The sequence below is a fragment of the Elephas maximus genome, chromosome 6 (assembly GCF_024166365.1).
Source record: "Elephas maximus indicus isolate mEleMax1 chromosome 6, mEleMax1 primary haplotype, whole genome shotgun sequence".
Taxonomy (NCBI): Eukaryota; Metazoa; Chordata; class Mammalia; order Proboscidea; family Elephantidae; genus Elephas; species Elephas maximus.
Genome location: NC_064824.1, coordinates 119,292,230 through 119,314,503, shown reverse-complemented (window position 1 = coordinate 119,314,503; position 22,274 = coordinate 119,292,230).

Below are 22,274 nucleotides of genomic sequence, written 5' to 3'. Positions count from 1 at the left end.
TTTGTAACTACGAAATATAAAGAATTCTCAGAAATCAATAAAAAAAAATTTAAACAATCTAATAAAACCGGGAACAGAATATTGTAATAGGGTGACATTCTGCTACTGATTATAGAAATTTAATTAAAATGGTTTAAGTGACCCTGAGAGTATGGCCAGTGGACACCGTTTTAGCTCAATAATGAAGTCACCCCTGAGGTTCCCCCTTCAGCCAATGATTGGACAGGCCCATAAAACAAAATGAGACTAAAGGGGCACACCAGCCCAGGGACAAGGACTAGAAGGCAGGAAGGGACAGGAAAGCTGGTAGTAGGGAACCCGAGTTCAAGAAGGCAGAGTGTTGACATGTTGTGGAGTTGGTAGCCAATGTCACAAAACAATATGTGTACTAACCCTGTTTAATGAGAAGCTAGTTTGTTCTGTAAACCTTCATTTAAAGTACAAAAATTAAAAAAAAAATGCTTTAAGTGAATATGGGCTGGCTTTCCTCACACAATGTGGTTAGGAAAAAAGATACCCAGAGTCCAAACATCACAGACTTATTCCTTTTTGCCAGGCATCATGTCTGTGTTCTAGAAAAAAAAAAAGAAGTAAAAGACAAGTCTTATAAAAAGGTTTCCTAAAGGTCCCAGCAACTTCCACTTACTTTCCATTGGCTAGAGTTGGATCACATGATCACTGTTGGACTCAGGGGAGAGTAGGGGAAGAATAACTGGATCACTTGGGTCCTCAAATAAAATCAAAGTCTGTTGGTTAAAAAAAAGTAAAGAATAGGCAGTAGGGAGAAAATGAGAAGTGCGTGCCTAAATAAATAAATAAATAAACAAAATAAGGCAATTCACAAATAAGGGAAATTAATGGCCATCCATTTATGAAAAGTTAGTCAACCAGTACTCAGGAAAAAATCAGATCAAATCAAACAACAATAACATTCAGTTCCATACTGATCTGAATGCTAGTATAAATTGTTCACAAAAATGATGGTAAAGGAGAGCCTCCAAATACCGAAAATGAAAGCATACATGTACATAGTCCCTTTGAAAGACAATTTGAAAATATCTGGTAAATTTCCCATGAACCAAAAATTGCACTTTTAGGCGCATCTCTCAGAGAAGCTCACCCCGTGTGCTCAAGGCAACACATATAGGCATTCTTTTCAGCATTAACTGCACTAGTGAAATACTGTAGCAATCCCTCAGGCCTTTCTGTAACCAACAGTTGTTGTGAAGTTGACTCCAACTTGCGGTGACCCCGTGTGTGCCACAGTAGAACTGCGCTCCCACAGGGTTTTCAATAGCAGACTTGTCAGAAGTTGATCGCCAGGTCTTTCTTCCAAGGTACCTCTGATGGACTAGAACCACCAGCCTTCTGGTTAGCAGCCAAATGCTTAACTACTTACACCACCCAGGGACTCCCAGGTCCCTCCATATGACCATGAGTAACTAAACTGATACAGTTATGTAATTAATGATCAGATCTACAGATATCAGCTTGGACTAATTCCCAGGCTTATACTCTACAGCTCTCCTGACTCTGACTCTTGCATCCCTGGATGCTATTCGGTTGTGTCCCAAATCAAGAAATGTCCATAAAAATCTCCTTGGCTTCCTCACCAATTTCTATAAAAATTCTATCCTACCAGGCTTTTTGTGAGGATGCAGAATTTGCTGAATATTTTGGAGAGATGAAGGGGTCAGATTGGAGACCTATAGCCTACTTCCAACTTGCATGTTCTTCTCATCTCTTTTTGTGCTTTTTCTTAATCTCCAGAATTGCACCATCCTGAGCTCTGAATTCTTTTGTCTATAGGCAGACCTTCTGTATGTGCCACTACCCATCACCCAAAACTCGCACACCTTCAGAAGACTGAGTGACTTCTAGGTCCAATGTAACCTGGGTTTCTGAGCAGCTACTCTATCTTCAACAAACTATTTTGCCAACCAAAAGAGCTCTCTCCCTCAGAAAAATTCTGCTGCCAATTGATATTGGAAGAACATATTTGCCACTTCATTACTAGTCAATATTTACTTTTATTGAAATAAAACCTTCCTCACCCTCAGCAAGATTATTATTAAATTGGGGGTAGATCATACAATCAACAGCATCTTAGAACCCAGGAAATAGCGAATTAACAAAAAATATTGGGGACAAATAACACAACCCAGCTGGATGGGCTTGCTGTTACCATAAAAAAAAAAAAAAAGAGGAGAAATTTTTAAAAATCTAAGTAGTAATGGATAACCATCTCTCTTATAGTTGGAAATGTATTTACTTAAAACACATATTTTGTAAGCAGAATGGCATACAACAACCATACGGCTAGTAATTTACACAATCTGTAAATCATAGCTGAACCTGGGCATTTACTTTGTTATAAAGAAATATGGCAATTTATGTAATGATTGAGAAGAATTATGTGTTAAAGAAAAGAGAGTTTCGTGTTTTGATTATGTAGGCAAGGAATGAAATTAAAGTGGCCTGTGCTGATTTATGGCCAAGCCATCTACAACTATGTAGTCAGATCTAGGAAATATATGCCCACTTTATTTATACTGCAGCATTTTAAAAGTATGTGGGGTGACCAAAGAAGATGTACTATTGATTTGTTTATTTCAATTGCAGCTCAAATCAGTAGAAAGTATAGGTAAAAGGAACTTTTAAATTCTAAAATATGAGTGTTGCTTCAAGATTTTCCACCTGAGTCCCAGACATCCCAAATGGCAAGTATAGTATTGCATGTTATCCGGTTAAAATTGACCATGCTTTTCCCCTGACGCTCTCCCTGGTGCCTCCCACCACGGCCTGCTGCTATGGCTGCATAGTAGTGACTACAACACAGGTAGCATGGCAGAAATAGAACCACAGAATCATTGTGACTTTGTAATTTCCAACACGCTTTCATGACCTTGAGTAAGACCCTATACTTAGCCACATTTGTTACAAGGGATGTAGGAAAGAATACTGGATAAAGGGGATAAAGTGGGAGAGTTTTATTAATATAGATACACATGGTACATACACATTTGATAATGTAAACAGAAATAACCTAGATGTAATAAATTTTTCAAGCTAATTTTTAAGACCAATAGCCAGTTTAGTAATGTCCTAAAGGTGGGGCATTGACATCAAAAAAACTTAATGGTGTATTTAATCCCACTTTTGCAATTTATTTACAACTTAATCCTAAAAGTAATAGAAGGTTGTTTGTTGTTAGGTACCATCAAGTTGGTTCCAACTGATACAGACCCTATGTACAACAGAAAGAACCACTGCTTGGTCCTACACCATCCTCACAATCATTGCTATATTTGAGTCCATTGATGCTGCCACTCTGTCAGTGTATCTCATTGAGGGTCTTCCTTTTTTTTGCTGACCCTCTACTTTACCAAGTATGATGTCCTCCAGAAACCAATTCCTCATGATAATACGTCCAAAGTATGTGAAACGAAGTCTCACTTGTCCTCATTCTAAGGGGTATTCTAGCTATACTTATTCTAAGACAAATCTGTTCATTCTTTTGGCAGTACATTGTATATTCAATATTTTTCACCAATACAATAATTCAAAGGCATCAATTCTTCCATCTTCCTTATTCACTATCCAGCTTTCACATGCATATGTGAAGACTGAAAATACCATGGCTTGGGTCAGGCACAACTTAGTCCTCAAAGTGACATCTTTGCTTTTTAACACTTTAAAGAGGTCTTTAGCAGCTGATTTGCCCAATACAATACATCCTTTGATTTCTTGACTTCTGCTTCCATGGACATTGACTGTGGATCCAAGGAAAGTGAAATCCTTGAGAACTTCACTCTTTTCTCTGTTTACATGATGTTTATTGGTCTAGTCCTGAGGATTTCTGTTTTCTTTACGTTAAGGTGTAACCCATAGTAAAGGCTGTGGTCTTTGATTTTCATCAGTAAGTTCTTCAAGTCATCTTCACTTTCAGCAAGCAAAATTGTGTCACCTACATGACACAGGTTGTTAATAAGTCTTCCTCCAATCCTGGCACCTCATTCTTCTTCATATAGTCCCCGTTCTTCGTGTTATTTGCTCTGCATACAGATTGAAAAAGTATAGTGAAAGGATACAACTCTGACACACACCTTGTTATATTTTAAACCTCTCACTATCTCCTTGTTCTGTTTGAACGACCGCATCTTGATCTATATACAGATTCTACAGGAGCACAATTAAATATTCTGAAATTCCCATTCTTCCCAATATTTTCCATAATTTGTTATGATCCAAACAGTCAGCTGTCTCTGCATAGTCAATAAAGTACAGCTCATCATCTTTCTGGTATTCACTGCTTTCAACCAAGATCCATGTGACATCGCAGTGATATCCCTCATTCCACGTCCTATTCTGAATCTGGCTTGAATTTCTGGCAGTTCCCTGACAATACAGAGTTACAACCATTTTTGAATTTCCTTCAGCAAAATTTTACATGTGTGTGATATTAATGATATCACAATTTTTGCATTCTGTTAGATCACCTTTCTTTGGAATAGGCATAAATATGGATCTCTTCCTGTAGGCTGGCCAGAGAGCTGTCTTCTAAATTTCTTGGTATAGACGAGTGAGCGCTCCCAGTGTTGCACTTATTTGTTGAAACATTTCAATTGGTATTCCATCAATTCCTGGAGCCTTGTTTTTCTTTCAATGCCTTCAGTGTAGCTTGGACTTCCTTCTTCAGTACCATCAGTTCTTGTTCATATTCTACCTCCAATTCTTTTTGGTATAGTGGCTCTGTATATCCCTTTCATATTTTGATGCTTCCTGTGTTGTTCAATATTTTGCCTGTAAAAACCAAAACCAAACTCATTGTGTTCCAGTTGATTCTGACTGATAGAAACCTTATAGGGCAGAGTAGAACTGCCCCATAGTGTTTCCAAGAAGCGCCTGGTGGATTTGAACTGATGACCTATGGGTTAGCAGTCTGAACTTTTAACCACTGTGATGGAATTCTTTAATATTGCAACTTGATCCTTGAATCTTTTTTCTTCAGTTCTTTCAGCTGGAGAAATGGGGAACATGTTCAGCTGTGTTCAGCTCTTTTACTTTGTCATTTCTTCCATTTGCTTTAGCTATTCTAAGTTCAAAAGGCAGTTTCAGAGTCTCCTGATATCCATTTTGGCCTTTTCTTTCTTTCCTGTCTTTCTAATGACATCTTGCTTTCTTCATGTATGATGTTCTTGATGTCATTCCATAACTCATCTGGTCTTCGGTCGTTAGTGTTTAATGTGTCAAATCTATTCTTGAGGGGATCTTTAAATTCTGGTGGGATATACTCAATCTCCCACATGTCTGTCAGTTTGTTGTATTGTGGAGGCTTGCATGTTGCTGTGACGCTGGAAGCTATGCCACAGGTATTCAAGTACCATGAGGGTTTCCCATGGTGGACAGGTTTCAGTGGAGCTTCTAGAAGAAGACAGCCTAGGAAGAAGGACCAAACAGCTTATTTCTGAAAAGATTTAGCCAGTGAAAACCTTATAAATGCCAGTGGAACATTATTGAATATAGTACCAGAAGATTAGCCCCTCAGGTTGGAAGGCACTCAAAAGATGACTGAGGAAGAGCTGCCTCCTCAAAGCAGAGTCCACCTTAATGAAGTGGATGGAGTCAAGCTTTCAGGACCATCATTTGCTGATGTAGCACAACTTAAAATGAGAAGAAACAGCTGCAAAATATCCATTAATAATCGGAACATAGAATGTATGAAGTATGAATCTAGGACAATTAGAAATTGTCAAAAATGAAAGGGAACACATAAAAATTGACATCCTCGGCATTAGTGAGCTAAAATGGACTGGTATTGGTCGTTTTGAATCGGACGATCCTATGGTCTACTATGCCGGGAACAATAACTTGAAGAGGAACGCCTTTGCATTCATCATCAAAAAGCACATTTCAGGATCTATTGTGAAGTACAGTGTTGTCAGTGACAGGATAATGTTCACATGCTTACAAGAAAGGCCAGTTAATATGACTGTCATTCAAACTTACACACCAACCACCAGGGCCAAAGATGAAGAAGCTGAAGATTTTACCAACTTCTGCAGTCTGAAATTGATCGAACATGCAATCAGGATGCATTGATAATTACTGGAGATTGGAATCTGAAATTTGGAAAGAAGAAAGATCAGTAGTTGGAAAATATGGCCTTAGTGACAGAAATGATGCCAGATACCACATGATAGAATTTTGCAAGATCAATGACTTCTTCATTGCAAATACCTTTTTTCACTAACATAAACAGTGACTATACACATGGACCTCACCAGATGGAATAAACAGGAATCAAACTGACTACACCTCTGGGAAGAGATGATGGAAAAGCTCAATATACTCAGTAAGAATAAGGCCAGGGGCAGACTGGGAACAGACCATCAATTGCTCATATGCAAGTTCAAGGTGAAACTGAAGAAAATTAGAACAAGTGCACGAGAACCAAAGTGCAACATTGAGTATATTCCACCTGAAATTAGAGACCATTTCAAGAATAGATTTGATGTGTTGAACACTAATGGCTGAAGACCAGACGAGTTGAAGAACGACATCAAGGACATCATACATGAAGAACGCAAGAGGTCGTTAAAAAGACAGGGAAAAAAAAGACCAAAATGGATGTCAGAAGAGACTCTGAAACTTGCTCTTGAATGTCAAGTAGCTAAAGCAGAAGGAAGAAACAATGAAGTAAAAGAATTGAACAGAGAATTTCAAAGGGTGTCTTGCGAAGACAAAGTAAGGTGTTATAATTACATGTGAAGAGACCTGGAGATGGAAAACCAAAAGGGAAGAGCACACTTGGCATTTCTGAAGCTGAAAGAACTGAAGAAAAAATTCAAGCATTGATTTGCAATAGTGAAGGATTCTATGGAGAAAATATTAAACGACCCAGGAAGCATCAAAAGACGATGGAAGGAATACAAAGAGTCACTATACCAAAAACAATAGGTTGATGTTCAATCATTTCCAGAGGTACTATATGAGCAAGAACCAATGGTACTTAAGGAAGAAGTCCAATTGGCGAAAAACAAGTCTCCAGGAATTGAGAGAACACCAATTGAGATGTTTCAACAAACAGATGCAAAGCTGGAAGTACTCACTCACCTGCGTCAAAAAATTTGGAATGCTGCTACCTAGCCAACTCACTGGAAGAGATCTGTATTTATACCTATTCCCAAGAAAGTTGGTCCCAAAGAATGTGGAAATGATTGAACAAGATCACTAATACCACACACAAGTAAAATTTTGCTGAAGATCATTCAGAAGCGGCTGCAGCAGCATACTCTCAGGGAACTGCCAGAAATTCAGGCTGGATTCAGAAGAGGACATGCAACCAGGAATATCATTGCTGATGTCAGATGGGTCCTGGCTGAAAGCAGAGAATACCAGGAAGAGGTTTACCTGTGTTTTATTGACTATGCAAAGGCATTTGACTGTGTGGATTGTAACAAATTATGGGTAACATTGTGAAGAATGGGAATTCCAGAACACTTAATTGTGCTCATGAGGAATTCATACATAGATTAAGAGGCAGTTGTTCAAACAGAACGAGGGGATACTGTGTTGTTTACGGGCAGGACAGGTGTGCATCAGAATTGCATCCTTTCAGCATACCTATTCAATCTGCATGCTGAGCAAATAATCTGAGAAGCTGGACTGCATGAAGAAGAATGAGACATCAAGTTTGGAGGAAGACTCATTAACAACCTGCTTTATGCAGATGACACAACCTTGCTTGCTGAAGGTGAGGAGGACTGGAAGCACTTGCTGAAGTAGATCAAAGACCACAACCTTTGGTATGGATTACACCTCAACCTAAAGAAAACAAAGATTCTCACAACTGAATCAATAAGCGCAATCACGATAAATGGGGAAAAAATTAGAGTTGTCAAGGATTTCATTTTACTTGGATCTACACCCATGGAAGCAGCAGTCAAGAAATCAAGAGACATTGCATTGAGCAGATCAGCTGCAAAAGACCTCTTTAAGTGTTGAAAGGCAAAGATGTCACCTTGAAGTCTAAGGTACGCCTGACCCAAGGTATGGTGTTTTCAGTCGCCCCCTATGCATGTGAAAGCTGGATGAAGAATAAAGAAGACTGAAGAAGAACTGACACCTTTGAATTGTGGTGTTGGAGAAGAATACTGAATATACCATAAACTGCCAAAAAACAAAGAAATCTGCCTTGGAAGAGGTACAACCAGAATGGTCCTTAGAGGCGAAGATGGTGAGATTATGTCTCACATACTTTGGACATGTTGTCAGCAGGGATCAGTCCCTGAAGAAGGATATCATGCTTGGTAAAGTAGAGTGTCAGCACAAAAAAGGAAGACCCTCGCTGAGATGGACTGACACAGTGGCTGCAACAATGGGCTTAAGCGTAACAAAGATTGTGAGGATGGAGCAGGACTGGGCAGTATTTCCTTCCGTTGTACATAGGGTTACTTTGAGTCGGAACTGACTCAATAGCACCTAACAACAATAACAACATACTCAAGGTTGTACTTTGGCTCTCGTGAACTTTTTAAAATTTCTTTTCAGCTTTGAGTTTAACTTGCTTATGAGCTAATGACAGTCTGTTCTGCAGTTGGCCCCGGTCTTGTTCTTTCTGGTGATGTTGAGCTTCTGCATTGTCTCTTCCCATAGGTGTGGTCAATTTGATTCCTGTGTATTCCATCCAGCAAGGTCCACATGTACAGTTGCCATTTATGTTGTAAAAAGTTATTTCCTTGAATAAGTCATTGGTCTTGTTCTGTCATACGATCTCCAGCATTGTTTCTATCACCAGGGCCATATTTTCCAACCACCAGTTCTTCTCCGTTGTTTCCATCTTTCACATTCCAATCACCAGTCATTATCAATGCATCTTGATTGCATTTTGATCAATATCAGACTGCAGAAGTTGGTAGAAATCTTCAATTGCTTCATCTTTGGCATTAGTGTTTGACACATGAATTTGAATAATAGTCATATTAACTGGTCTTCCTTGTTGGTGTATGGATATTACCCTATCACTGACAGTGCTGTACTTCAGGATAGATCTTGAAATGTTTTCGATGATGAATGCAATGCCATTCCTCTTCAAGTTGTCATTCCCTGCATAGTAGACTGTATGATTTCTGATTCAAAATGGCCAATATCAGTCTATTTCAGCTCACTAATGCCTAGGATATTGATCTTTATACATTCCATTTCATTTTTGACAATTTCCAATTTTCCTAGATTAATAGTTCATACATTACATGTTCCAGTTATTAATGGATGTTTGAAGCTGTTTCTTCTTTCCTTGAATTGTGCCTCATCAGCATGTGAAAGTCACAAAGCTTTGCTCCATAGATGTCATTAAGGTTGACTCTACTTTGAGGAGGCAGCTCTTCCCCAGACAGATTTTGAGTGTCTTTCAGCCTGAGGGGCTCATCTCTAGCACTATATCAGACAATGTTCTGCTGCTATTCAAAAGTGTCCACTGGTAAATTCTTTTAGAAGTAAATTGCCAGGTCCTTCTTCCTAGTCCGTCTTAGTCTGGAAGCTCTGTAGAAACCTGTTCACCATAGGAGACCCTGCTTGTATTTGAATTATCAGTGGCATAGCTTCTAGAATTATTGCCACGTGCAAGCCACCACAGTAGGACAAACTGACAGAGCAGTGGGGGAACAGAAGGTAGCATGCAATAAATTAGTGCATAATCATCTGTTGTTGTTCGTTGCAGGCAAGTCAATTCTGACTCAGGGTGAACCCATGTGTACACAGTAGAAATGCTCCATAGGGTTTTCAAGGCTGTGACCTTTCAGAGAGGAGCCCTGGTAGAACAGTGGTTAAATCACTCAGCTGGTAATGGAAAGTTTGGCAGTTTGACTTCACCAGCCGCTCTGTGGGTGAAAAATATGGCAGACTGCTTCCATAAAAATAAAAGACTCGGAATCCCTATGGGGCAGTTCTACTCTCTCCTATAAGTTCACTATGAGTTAGAATCGACTCAATGGTACTGGGTTTGTTTTTGTTGTTGTTTTTGGGCCTTTCATAAGCAAATCACCAGGCCCATGTTCTGAGGCACCTGTGGTTGTGTTCAAACCACCAATCTTTCAGCTAATCGTGGAGTGCCTAACTGTTTGTGCTGCCAAGGACTCCAACATAATCATGTAGATGTTTAAAATTAACATAAAATATAAAGTCTTATGGAATGTTAGACATTTATAATTTAATACATAGTCTAGACCAACATTGTCCAATGGAACTTTTATGATGATGGAAACAATCTATATCTTTCCTATTCAAAACGGTAGTCAGTAGAGATGTGGCTACTGAGTACTTGAGATGTCGCTAGTGTGAATGTTAATTAATGTAAGTTTAAATGGCCAAATATGGTTTGTGGCCACCATACAGGACAGCACACATCTAAGACTAAAAATGTTTCCTACAGTTAAACACTAAATTTTATTCCATGCTTCCTGCTAGCTAAAAGGAAATTAAAAAAAAAAAAAAAATGCATTGAACAAAATTAGCTGGTCAAAGAAATCATCCTTATTATTCAGGGGAAATAGTCTTACTCATCCGTATGTCTCATGGGAACATATTACACGGGCTCATTCACACAGTAAATAATTTCTCGATGTAATTGTTTTATAGAGGACACAGCAATGTTATTCGTGTTGCTATTTTTTAATGCAAAGTTCTAATCATTGCTGCAGAAATAATACTAACGAAACCATGATTCAGAAATGACACCTTCATGGGAAATTAGAGTATGTGGTTTGGTAAACTAACTTGTTGTAGGAATGAAATTGAGAAAATCTAGAGGACTAGAAAACCAAAAAAAACCCAAACCCGTTGCCATCGAGTCAATTCCTACTCATAGCGACCCTACAGGTCAGAGTAGAACTGCCCCATAGAGTTTCCAAGGAGCCCCTGCTGGATTCGAACTGCCAACCTTTTGGTTAGCAGCTGTAGCACTTAACCACTACGCCACCAGAGTTCTAGATTGGAGTATATACCTTTGTCACACACACACACACAAACAGCATTTTTGCAACAATGGGCACAAAGTTCTATCTAATATTGTATATCTATAAATGGAAAAATATGCAGCTATTAAAATTACATTTTTAAGTACTAATAATGTCAAGCAAAAATGTTCATTGTGAAGTTTTAAGTGAAGAAAAGAGAGCATGAAACTGTATATACGGTAAAATCTAATTCTGTAAAAACTAGTACATATGTAAAATTGATACTACATATTACGCATAAAATTAGAGTGGAAGAAAACATACCATTATGTAAAAGGTGGCTTTTTCTTGGTAGTAGAATTATGACTAATATTTATTCTTTATCATATTTTCAATATTATAAATATTGAAAGAAATGTTGTTAATAAAAATAAATAAATGCACCAATAAAGCAATAAATGTTCATCTCTACCAGGCTACGATTTTGTACAGCCAATAAGATAACTATGCACAATAAGGTAATTTGAGTTATATCATAAATTCTTGGTTATTATAACATTCAAGGACAAGATTTAGCAATATTGTCATAACTATGGATGTTTACACTGGATAGACTCCCCAAGGGGTACCTTCCTTCATCCTAAGTCTAAGACTAAGATGGGCTCCCTTTGAGAGAAATAAAAGTAACCACTCTGGTTTTTTATTCCGCAAGGCTCTGCAATACACTTACCCCTTAAATAAAAGAATTGCATAAAACACAAGAGATAACAGGAGAATAATCTCTATATCATGAGTTGTTGGGTGGGAGTATTAAATTACATTAATAAGTAAAGCATATCATATGGTGATTAGCACATATGGGAGGTCAACGGAACTGAACCCATCTGCTTATTTCCTATGTAGATGGGAAAGTTTTCTACAGAAACCAGCAAGGCATACTTAGAAAGATTTGATTTGCTTGGAAAGAAATCAAGAATGATGAGGAATTCTCTCTCTTTAAGCCTTGTATGGCAACTTGTTCATCATGACATATCTTTCCAAGTCCTACTTAGAATAAAAAATAGTTCTAGGCTCTATTAAGTAGAACCCATGTATAGAGGGCACGTCCAATAGTTTGACCAAAAAAACAGTATTGAGAAGCTTTTTGGAACCACTTGGCAGCTTGTCACGTCAACCCAACAATGTCTGATGAAGCAGAGAAATTCTGAAGGATTCTTCTTCCAAGAAATTCTTTCCTGTTCTGCTGGACCCAGAGGCTTGTATCAATTTTAAAAATAACGTAACTATTTCTTAAATTAAAAAAAAAATGACAGAAAAATAAAGATTTCAAGATGGCAAATTTAAGTGCTGACTTTATTTCTTTGTGTGTGTGCTCAAAATACGTGGGAATTTTAATGAAATTCATCTAAATCCCTCACATACACTCAAATCATTTACCCAAACTCTGATGAACAGATAATTGGAAGTTAGGAAGAGACAAGCAGAGAAAGGGAAAAAGAGAAGCAAGAAACATGAGATGAAAAGGCAACCAGCAAGATGCTGTTTCTGTGTGCAATATATCACGTCTCCTTAATGAAATCTTGAAATCAAGAGGTGCAGGCTTAATTGTGAGAGAGAGTGAGAGACTCTGCAGTGGTAGGGAAGATTTTGAGACACACACTCCATTAAAGATGTATAGACCCCCTGTTCTATACACCAATTGTGACCACCTGCAAAATGCAAACTTGTTCTTCACAGCAGAAACAATTCATTATGGAAACTTAGGTATGCAGGAGAACAACCCACTTGATTTTCCATCATTCTATTTGAAATGTGTTGGTGGATATGTCAGGGGCAATCACATTTAAAGGGGTAAAGGAATTAGATGCAGTTATTACCAATTGTAAAGAAGTAAAATCTTTTTAGGCATAACATGATGAAATGAAGAGATAGGAAAACAGCCTTAACGTTTAATGGGATTCAGAATTATAAAAATATATATACATATTTTTCTAATACTGAAGACCACTCACTAATGGGAGGTTGACTTGTATCACAAACTGAAGCTGTGTGTACACTCAGCAAAATATCCCAAATATTCAGTGGGGGAAAAAAAACCTGTCAAGTAGATATGTGGTCATCATTGGGGCTGTTCATCATGTGTTTCTGGTCTTCCTGTAGGGCACCCTCTTTTAAGTCAGGCATAGTCTTGTGACTTGCTTTGGCCAATGAGGTATGAGCAAAGCTGACGCATGTTACTTCCAGGCAGATGTTTTAGGATCCAGCTAATGATTTCCTGTCTGCCTTCTTTCTCTATGCCATGGTTACAATTGATGCTCCAGATGGTAAAGGGTCTGTCAACCTGGGTCCTGGGAGAAGGACCAAACAGCTCAAGCCACCACTTGACCCACAATGGTAATGTATTGTGAGTGAAGAGCACACCTCATTGTTTTAAGCCAGGGTATCACTGGAGCATAACCTAGCTTATCCCGATTAATGCTGACATTGAACTATATTTGTACCTTTGCATGTGGTTGTCTTCATATTTGCAGAGACAAATACTCATTTATCCAGTCACTCAGTCAATCATTTATTAACCAAATATTATTGAACCCACTCTGTGCTGTGTTAGAGTCTAGGGAGACAGTGGTAAGCAGGAGAAATTCTCTCCACTCCTGGAGTTTATATACTAGGAGGAATAGATGACTACTATATACTTAAGTGCCTTTGAAAGATCATTTCAGATCCAGAAATGCTCTATGAGGAAAACAGCAGAAAAAAATGAATGAATCTGGGAGTGGGGAGGAAAAGCCTAGGAGAGGCCCTGATGTTTATGCTCAGACTTGAATGACTAGAAGGAGTCAGCCATGGAAATAACCAGGGAAAGTATAATCTAAGCAAAGGAAACTACAAGTACAAAGGCAGCAAGTTTGATCTGTTTAAGAGAGAGAAAAAAAAAAAAAGTATAACTTGAGTTGAGTGGGTGGCTGGAGAGTAGAAAGAGTTGACATTAGAAAAGTAAGCAAGCACCAGGGCCCCTGCTAACATTTGTGAGCCCAGGGAAAGACTACACCTTGAGACCCTTGGACTCGATCTGTCCTTCCCCTTTTTTTCCATGTGAACATGTGTGTAGATACTCTAGAACACATGTCCACAGCCCCCTTCCAAATAGCTAACTTAGGCCCCCATCAGGCGGAGGGTACTCACAGTGGTGGCTCAGACTGCCCTCAAAGGAAAGATCAGGGAAAAACCTACAGAAGCTTGAGAAGTGGACTGTGAATCCTAAGACCATGGTCTAGAATAGGGACTTGGGGTTGGGAAAGATATGGGCTTTAGGCAGCCAAGTCCCCTTGACCCAGCACACCTCTCACCCGATGACGACAGTATGGCTAGAGAAAAACCACAATGGGCCCTTCTTGCCATGTCTAATGGTGATACTGGCAAGGACCATACCAAGTCAGATACTTTAGACCACGGTAAAAGTTCCCAAGAGTAAGTTACATGCAAATAAGAAATAATAAGGTGGTTGGCTCTGCAGAGTAACTGACAGGGTCTTTTCTTGCTAAGCAACAAACTTTATTTGCAGAAATTTCCCCAAAGAGGAAACACATTTTAATTGTTAAGACAAGCAGGGGAATGATCTCTTCCCATTGGTGATGAAGGAATGGAGCCTTTAGAATCATGGAAGATACATATGTAAGGGAAGTGATTCAGAAAAAAAAAAACAGTGGATGTCTTTAGATGTAAAAATGCCCTATCACTAAGACATCCAAGGATCATAAACTCAAATAGTTAGTGGGTCTGGGCAGATAACATGCCTGAGTGAAGTAGATTTTATATGGAGGCAACCTGCTTATAGCCTCTGCTGAAGATCAAAACCCAAGTGAAGGAACTCAGGCATGAGGCATGAGTCATGAGTTGAGTGGTTGAAACAAACTTTACTGTTCTTTTCAAGGGTGAGATTAGAATGATCTTTATCTCCACACCATGTTGCTCTTCTTGGCCTGATTCTTCCTTATGTTTTCTGACCACACCGTTCAGCCCTCCAGGACATCTATAACTCTGGGTTCTCTATCTCAGCTATCTGTTCTCTGGGGTCAAGGACACATCCTGCCCTTAAAGTCTCTGATGCATGGGCTAAAACATATCTGTAGGCAAATGAATTTCTATGAGCTTAGAAGTCTTCCTGCTCCCAAAACCCATCACCAGGTGGCAAAGGCTCATGTTTCATAACGTAGTTTAATAGATCTTCTCTAAGAGAGAAAAAATGCGGACTTAGCTCTACACTAAGGCGTAAGGTCTCTCCGCTCAAGAGCACATCACCACAGAGGAATTCAGAAGAGGGCCTCAGAGGCCTGAAATGTTCATGTATATAACAACAAATACCTTATGTTTCTATCATGTTTTACAAACTTCAAACATGTTCACATTTTCTATTTTATCTCATTTGCTACTCCAATCTTGATCACCCGTTCATGAAATTTCAATGTGCCCTTCACAAAAATATCCTCAGGATTGTTTACAAAACCTCTGAGCAGCAATTTCACAGTTTTGCATTTTTCTTAAGTCATTCAATGTGTATTCTTTGATATGAATATACTGTAACCTGAAGAAACAAAATATAGCCTTGACTTCCCTTGTGTTTTCTCATGTTTCTGAGTCCAGATTCTTTATAGAGTATGGGTTCAGTCAATGTTTATTGAGTAGTTCAATGGGAACTGACTCTATGGTGACCCAGATTAATTATTAAGATAGCCTGAAACCCTCTAGTAGTTATTTCTCAATTTAGTGATATATGAATTGCAATGATATCTACATCATAGCAACCTCTTCTGCTTATTCTGAAATATGGGCAAATTGTTTTAGGCTTGGTTAGGAATTAAATCAAACATATTCTACACTGAACCAGTTAATTGTTAAGAAATCAACTAAATTGATCTCAAAATAATTATTTAGTCTGTGCAGACTAGAATTAATCATATTCTATGGAACTTTACAATGAATCCTATTATAGCTTCATAAAACTAGGAATTGTAAAATACACTTTATTAAGCTACTTTTCTCTGCAAGTTTTTATCTTCACAGTTCTGCAAAAGCACTAAAATCATAATGAGCTCTCTGCGCAGTCCCTAATGTGCTCATCATAATACAGTGAACAATCGAGGTCTCAAAAACCTGTATGCCTGACAGAAGGCAGGTTCATAGAGAAATTCATTGTGTAAGGGAGTAATTTGTGGAAGAATTACAGCATATCTGGAACATTTGAAATAAGAAAGAGAACAAAAAATTCACAGATGTCACTTAAAGTTGGTGTAATATTGAAAGACACTCCTGAAGCACTATCAGAGTAAGTAATAAGAAAAAAATAAGAAATATCTACATTTTGCTTCTCTCAGAAAACAATCATAAAAATGTCTTTTCTAAAAAAGCAGATGTTGGCATATTTCTAGTTTTGGCTTTGACAAAGGAATGAGTATTACATTTAACCTCCCTTTATGAACAGGAATATAATAATAATAATAATAACAAACCCAATGCTACTGAGTCGATTCCAACTCACAGCAACCTTATAGGACAGAGTAGAACTGCCTCGTAGGGTTTCCAAGGAGCAGCTGGTGGATTTGATCTGCCCACCCTTTGGTTAGCAGCCAAGCTCTTAACCACTGCACCATCTATGGGGCAAAATACATGAAATGATTGTTTTCAGGCATTGAAAAGCGGGGAATACATGACTGTTCCCCTTAAGAGAAAATACTCACAGAGGATGAGGATCCCATACACCTGAGCTTTCTGTCTAGGACTGCATTCCAAACCTTGGTAAAAGGAAGCGGAGTCAAACAGATAGTAACAGTTAACTGCTCAGAGAAAGCAGAAGGCAGACTTCCAAAACTACTATAGTTGGAAATTAGGAGGCAGGATAACAAAGAGGAGAAAGCTGAGCAGAAAAGAAGTTCCAAATATCTGCCTAGGGTTTCCCTTCCCACTTCGACCAAATAGTTATACAAGCAATGGGTGAGATTCTGCAAGAACTACTGGGGTTTATAAACAGAAGGGGATTTCAGAGGTCACATGGTACAGGGAGCTGTTAAGAGTCCCATCTAGCCAGAGTGAAGAGACCCTGTTAGGACAATATCATTCAACTGAAATGCCAGAAAGGCTATGCCTTAGGAGTAAAACTATGCCCTAGAGTAAGGGCTCCTTTAGACCCAATCTAACAAAACTTTAAGCCTTGATAGGATCAAGATCTGAAAATACATCAACTACCTGCCATAATAAAGCTTAACATTCTCTAGAGAAAACAAAGCTCAGACTTGCAAAAAAATGTCATCCACAATTACCAGCATTCAATGAAAAGTTTTTTGCTTTTGTTTTTTAACGCAAAGAACATGAAAATATTACCCATAGTCAGGGAAAAAAGCCACAAGCAACACACTCCAAGATTGCCTAACTGTTAATGTATGTGTGTGTGCACATATGTGTATGTGTATAAAATACATACAGAGATAGCAATATACAGTTATATAGATATACACATACAAATGTGTGTATGTGTATTCAGTGATTTAAAGAAAATAATGATTGTAATGAAAATTTTAGAACTGAAAATTTAGAGGATTTGTAATACCTGACTTCAAAATGATTATAAACCTACAAGGTAAGACAAATTGGTATTGACGTAAGAATAGACAAATTCTTTAACTGAGCAGAATAAAGACTCCAGGATTAGACCACACACTTCGTTGATTTTCAGCAAAGGTGCCAAAGCAATTCAATGGGGAAAGGTAAGTTTTTTGAATAAATAATGCTAGAATAGTTAGATATTCATGTGGAATAAAATATATCTCAACTTCTATTTATCATTGAATACAAAAATGAAATAAAAATTCATCATAGACCTAAATATAAAATCTGAGACAATAAAACTTCTACAGAAAACACGAGAAAACGTCTTGCTTATTTGGGATAGCAACAATTGCTTAATACCCAGAAAGTACTAGCCTTAAGCAATTATAAATAGGACTTTATCAATAACTTTTGTTCGTCAGAAAGCACCACGAAGAAAATGAGTAAGCAAACCACAACCTAAGAGACAATATTCACCATACATATAATGTTACTGTGTGTGTGTGTCTGTGTGTGTATGCTATATATGACATATGAGTTGGAATCGACTCAACGGCAACTGGTTTGGGTTTTTGTTTTGTTTTGTTTTACATATACATACTATATACAGTGAAACCCGTACCTTGTTTTTGTGGGTCTTGCAAGCTTTCCGCCTTTGACACTGTGTAGCCTTACCAGTTTTTATGCTCATTTTCCTTCTCTGACAGGTTTCCACCTTACATAGGCTTCAGCTTTTGCAGGTTTCACTGTATATGACAAAGAACTTGTATGAAGAATATGTGAAGACCTCCTACGACACAGTTATAAACAGACCAGGAAAAAAAAAAAAATGGCCCAAAGACTTGAAGTCTTAAACAGATAGTTCACAAAGGAAGATACACAGATGGTCAATAAGCACATGAAATATTACTGATCATCATTCATCACGTGCAAAGAGCTGGAAGTGGAAAACCAAAAGGGAAGAACACGCTCAGCGTTTCTCAAGCTGAAAGAACTGAAGAAAAAATTCAAACCTCGAGTTGCAATTGTGAAGGATTCTGTGGGGGAAAATATTAAATGATGCAGGAATCATCAAAAGAAGATGGAAGGAATACAGAGTCATTATACCAAAAAGAATTAGTCGATGTTCAAGCATTTCAAGAGGCGGCATATGATCAGGAACTGATGGTACTGAAGGAAGAAGTCCAAGATGCTCTGAAGGCACTGGCAAAAAACAGGGCTCCAGGAATTGATGGAATATCAATTGAGATGTTTCAACAAACAGATGCAGCGCTGGAGGTGCTCACTTGTCTATGCCAAGAAATATGGAAGACAGCTTCCTGGCCAGCTGACTGGAAGAGATGCACATTTATGCCTATTCCCAAGAAAGGTGATCCAACTCGATGTGGAAATTACAGAACAATATCATTAATATCACACGCAAGCAAAATTGTGCTGAAGATCATTCAAAGACAGCTGCAGCAATATATTGACAGGGACCTGCCAGAAATTCAGGCCAGTTTCAGAAGAGAATGTGGAGCCAGGGATATCATTGCTGATGTCAGATGGATCCTGGCTGAAAGCAGAGAATACCAGAAGGATGTTTACCTGTGTTTTATTGACTATGTAAAGGCATTCAACTGTGTGGATCATAACAAATTATGGATAACGTTGCGAAGAATGGGAATTTCAGAACACTTAATTGTGCTCATGAGGAACCTTTACATAGATCAAGAGGCAGTTGTTTGGACAGAACAAGGGGATACGAATTAGTTTAAAGTCAGGAAAGGTGTGCGCCAGGGCTGTATTCTTTCACCATACCTATTTAATCTGTATGCTGAGAAAATAATATGAGAAGCTGGACTATATGAAGAAGAACGGGGCATCAGGATTGGAGGAAGACTCGTTAACAACCTGTGTTATGCAGATGACACAACCTTGCTTGCTGAAAGTGAAGAGGACTTGAAGCCCTTATTGATGAAGATCAAAGACTACAGCCTTCAGTATGGATTACACCTTAACATAAAAAAAAAAAAAAGTCTCACAACTGGACCAATAAGCCACATCATGATAAATGGAGAAAAGATTGAAGTTGTCAAGGATTTCATTTTACTTGGATCCACAACCAACAGCCATGGAAGCAGTAGTCAAGAATTCAAAAGACGCATTGCACTGGGCAAATCTGCTGCAAAAGTCCTCTTCAAAGTGTTGAAGAGCAAAGATGTCACCTTGAAGACTAAGGTGCACCTGACCCAAGCTATGGTATTTTCAATCACATCATATGCATGTGAAAGCTGGACAATGAATAAGGAAGACCGAAGAAAAGTTGATGCCTTTGAATTGTGGTGTTGGCAAAGAATATTGAATATACCACGGACTGTCAGAAGAACGAACAAATTTGTCTTGGAAGAAGCACAACCAGAATGCTCCTTAGAAGCAAGGATATTGAGACCGCGCCTTACATATTTTGGACGTGTTGTCAGGAGGGATCAGTCTCTAGAGAAGGACATCACGCTTGGCAAAGTACAGGGTCAGCAGAAAAGAGGAAGACCCTCAACAAGGTGGATTGACACAGTGGCTGCAAGAGCGGAATCAAGCATTACAACGATTGTAAGGATGGCACAGGACTGGGTAGTGTTTTGTCCTGTTGTGCATGGGGTTGCTATGAGTCAGAACCGACTCGTTGGCACGATTTCCACCAAGTTAGCTAAAATTAAAAAGACTGGTGATAAAAAATAATGGCAAATGTATGTATGAACTAATATTCCAATACTTAGTTGTTAGAAGCATAAAATGGTATAATACTTTTGGACAACTATTTGGCGGTTATTGGAAGTTAGACATGTACCTACCTTACAATTAAGCAACTCTCCTCCTGGATATCTAGTAATGAGAGGAGAAATGAAAATACATATTCACCCAAAAACTAGTCTAAGAATGTTTGTAGGCATCTTAGTCATAATAATGCAGAAGTAAAGATGATCAGCATGGTCACATCAGGAGTAGAACTGGTAAACCAAATTGTGCTATACTCGTACAGTGGAATATGACCAGTGTTGTGCCAACTCATACAGACTCACAGAACTTACTGTTCAATATTCAGAGATTTTTTCAAGCTGACTGATCTATACTAGTAGATAGTACGAACCAGAGCTTATATTTATGTTTTCGTTTTGCTTTGAGAGTTACTTGTTAAACGTTCATTGGCTCATCACTGAGTACAACCCAAAAAAAAGGAAGAAACTACAAGTATTCCATGGTTAAATCCCAAAAACATTATGGTGAGTAAATGAAGCCAGCAATAAGAGTTTATTCATATTTAGTCATATTAGAAGCTCTAGAACAAGAAAAACTGGTTTATAGTGATAAAAATAAGAACACCACTAGTCTTTGGGAGTGGGATTGGGAAATTCGTGGGATGGTGGAACTATTCTCTTCTTGAATATAGATGGAAACTCTATGGACATATGCATTTGTCAAAAAGCATTGAAAAGTATACTTAATATCTGTGTGTTTTGTTGTAAGCACAGATATATCTTAATAAAAATACAATGCAAAAAAAAAAAAAGCATTGATATACAACTTTTATCAGGTTAAGGCAGTTCCCTTGTAAATTCCTATTTTGCTGAGTTTTTACCCAGAATTGATGTTGAATTGTGTCAAATGATGTTTTCTGCATCTACCTAAGATAATAGTACGTTTTTTTTTTTCTTTTTTAGTATATTAATATGATGAATTACATTGGAAGTTGAGCCAGCCTCGAATTCTGGGTATGAACCCCACTTGGTTGTATTGTCTTGTTTTTGTTTTTTTTACTATATTGCTGGAGTTTAATCGGAGACGGCACACAACCACAACAACAGCTTGTCTGGTTTTACATTAGTGGTATGCTTTCTTTCTTCTCTTATTTTCTGGAAGAGATTGTATAGAAATGATATTACTTCTTGTTTAAATGGTAAGTAGAATCCACCAGTGAAATCACCTGGGCCTAGAGTTTTTGTTTTTGGAAGGCTTTTAACCACACATTAAAAAAAAAAAATCAAACCCATTGCTGTTGAGTTGATTTCAACTCATAGAGTCGCTATAAGAGAGAGTAGAACTGCCCCAGGGGGTTCCAAGGAGCACCTGGTGGATTCAAACCGCTAGGCTTTTACTTAATAGACATAGAAAGCTCAAGTTATGCATTTTTTCAGCAAGTTTCGGTAGTTTGCACATTTTAAGGAATTGGTAAATTTAAGTTCTTAAGTTTATGGACATAGTGTTGTTTGTAGTATTTTCTTATTATCTTTTAAGTGTCTATGATACCTGTAGAGACAGATGCCACCTCTCTCATTCCTGATATTGGTAATTTTTGTTTTTGTCTTCATTTTTTGCCCTTGTTAATCTGGCAGGAGATTTATTAATTTTATTGATATTCTCAAAGAACCAGCTTTTGGTCTGATTGATTTTGCCTACTGTTTTTCTGTTTTCAATTTTTTTTTATTTCTGATCTTACCTTTATTATTATTTTTTTCTTTCTTTCCTATGGGTTTAATTTGATCTTTTTTTCTCTAGGTCCTTAAAGTAGAAGCACAAATTACTGAATTGAGACATTTTTTCCTTGCTAATATAAGCAATATTTTTTTTTAATATAAGCATTTAATACTATAAATTTCCCTGTAAGTACTGCCTTAGCTGTATCCTACAAATTTGATATATTTAATTATTATCTTCATTCCTCTTTGAGTCTTAGGTAAT